This window comes from Lycium ferocissimum, chromosome 12 (assembly GCF_029784015.1).
Source record: "Lycium ferocissimum isolate CSIRO_LF1 chromosome 12, AGI_CSIRO_Lferr_CH_V1, whole genome shotgun sequence".
Classification (NCBI taxonomy): domain Eukaryota; kingdom Viridiplantae; phylum Streptophyta; class Magnoliopsida; order Solanales; family Solanaceae; genus Lycium; species Lycium ferocissimum.
In genome coordinates, this window is record NC_081353.1 from 58,275,964 (window position 1) to 58,278,677 (window position 2,714).

At 35.0% G+C, this 2,714-nt stretch overlaps 1 long non-coding RNA gene across 2 annotated transcripts; it reads right to left on the reverse strand.

The window, feature by feature from the left end:
• Window positions 1-522: 522 nt before the first annotated feature.
• On the reverse strand, window positions 523-2,325 carry LOC132040757 (uncharacterized). 2 transcript variants are annotated; one of them, XR_009410764.1, is made up of 2 exons: window positions 1,983-2,325; window positions 523-627 (listed from the first exon to the last, which is right to left on the reverse strand). It is a non-coding gene; the product is annotated as an uncharacterized LOC132040757 (long non-coding RNA). The 2 variants fall into 2 exon arrangements; XR_009410765.1 differs by having other exon boundaries at window positions 523-686.
• Between the last annotated feature and the right edge of the window lie 389 nt (window positions 2,326-2,714).

Consider the following 2,714-nt stretch of genomic DNA (forward strand, 5'->3'; position numbering starts at 1 on the left):
AATCAAACTTTTTTTCAGCATTCTATACACATATTATTTTGCTTTTATGCACTTTATCTATTTAGTAACTTGCACTGTTGCACTACACATAGCTTTTGCATTTTTCTCCAATAAATTTCTTACATTTCTACATATTATTGCATATATTTGCATTTTCTAAATGGTTCAAGAACATCAACTCAACTTTCTTTTCAAGTTTATAACTTTCTTTCGTTCTACTTCAACTAATTGTACTAACTTTTCTGATCTTCTCATCAAAATGCACTATGTTTTTTAATTATCCTTCCATTTCACCTATCTTCTCTAATAAGATGACGATACATCTTTCTTCAATTTGTTCATCTCTAATCAATTCCAGTATCTGCTCATGATACTTTAGGAGTTCTAGAATTCACAAATTCGGATTCAATAATTACAAACATGCATTTGGCTATACAAATATCATGGCATTGAATGTGCAATTCAACTAGCCATACAAAATACTATAAAAACTATTGGACAAAGTATAGAAGGAAGACTTACAAAAGCAGCTTTAGCTTTCTCATTTACCCAACTTTTATATTTTTCCTTGCGATGAGTGCGAAAATAAAAATCTGAAACTGAAGGTTCTTTTCCAGTAGTTTGCTTCTGTAATCAAAGGAAGATAGGTGAAATGGACACCTTGTGACTCCCTCGGACAAGTACTTCTGTTGACAACAAGAAAATTCAATAAACTCCTCCATGCCACTAAATTCACTAGTATACCTAAAAACATGCTACGGACTCACCCGTGGCCTCGGAATGCCCCACGAAGGTCTAATTTACCAAGTCATCCCCCAAATGAGCATACAACAAGTTTCTAACAATGCGCAACAACAAACAAATCAAGTTTCAGTATTTTTTTTTTTTTGACTTCTAACTCTTTGAGTTCTTATTAAGCTCATTTCTATTCTCGGAAAAGTACTAGCAAGGGTAAAATGGTCAAAATCCCCATAACGACCTAGCGGGTCGTTACACTGATTCCCCTATTTGCACAACCTAAGACTTATGACTAACTAAAGCTCGCACAGAGTTATTGAACAGGTAACAATCAGGTTTCATGCTGAGAATTTAAACTAAACCAAAATGAAAAGTTCATGATATGCATAAACACTTTTTGGATTATCCTATACAATAACTAATAGATATCCAATGATGCTTGAGCTATTCTAGACAAACACCAAAATTTAACATGGATAAAGCTATACTGAACAAGTACATAGGCAGGAAGACACATGATGATGCGCATGATGTGCCATGGTTGATGAGGATTACTTTCTCGATAAACATTCTCGCATGCCTAGCTTTCATGAAGACCAAACTTGATAGAAACAAGAGCACATTTAAAACATGGTGAGGTTAATAACTGTCACTAGACTACATTGGTCTAACAAATTAATCGTACAGACATATAGGGCACTTCAAAGAACATGATAGTTTTTGCTAGACCAAACTTAAATAACAACTAGGCAGAAACAAGGACCATGTTAGAAAGCACTAATATTGAGACTGCTCAAGCAAGAGACATATTAGCCCTGGTGGATTCAATTACACAACACTTTGAGTAATATACATGCTTCATAATTTAAAGTTCAGAATTTTCCACAATGTATGAGTGTATTGGATCAGATTTGGTTTCAAACAAAACATATGCTAATCTCAGATAGGATTAAGTTAGTTAATGAACATGAGGATCCAAACTAAACAACATACAATATGAATAACCACTTGATATGCTAACTAAGCATGCTCAAACTAACCAACTTAGGAAGACTAACATATTAAAGTCTAAACCATTACATAAACTAATCTACGACTAACAACCAAATAAACACACAGTTGCCTAATTGAATATGCAAAACATTTGAGCAAGTAACTATACTAAAAAAAAATGGCAAAACAAACTAAAACAACTAAGTAAATAACAAGTAAACAGACAAATAAATATGAAAGGATGGAATTACCTTTTGTAGTGGCAGCCTTATCGAGAATGGAGTTTGAAAGCTCTTCCTTCTCCCACACCTCACAGCCACACAAACCACAAAGAAATCCAAAGGTTTTAGAAAAAATAAGACCAATTTTAGACTAGAGAGGGTTTCGGGCAAACCAAAACTGCAAATATGCTCACAAATTCAGTATAAAACCTAGAAATGGGTTTTTGCCAAACTTGCAAGTATTTTCTTTGTGTGTGATGATAGAAATTGGGGTTCTTTATATAGAACCCCCAAATTCTAGGGTTCAAAACCTCAACCGATGTGGGATTAATGGTTTTGGGGGGGGGGGGGGGGGAATCCCTCCATTTCACAATCAACCAATCACAATCAAGCATTTGAAAAGAATATAAGATAAAATCAATTAAGGAAATGTAGAAAAGCGAAGAGAGAGAGAGAGAGAGAGAGAAAACCTCACCTTTGAGATTGTTTAATAGTGGCATTAAGTGAGAGAAGGCAAGAGCATTAATTGCTCCTGCCTAAAATGGATCGACAACACTGAGAAAGCAAATATGTAGACTGTGTTGATGTCGTTCTTGGCAAAATGACAGAGAAAGAGCAAGTGGCGCTCTTTTGGGTTTTGACCCTTTCTATATACAAACACGTAAAAGTGTTATATAAGGGGTCATTTGGTTTAAAGTTGTAGAAGAGAAATGGGCGGGGTCAGCGCGTTAAATGGATTGGACCTGGCCGCTTCTTTTAAAG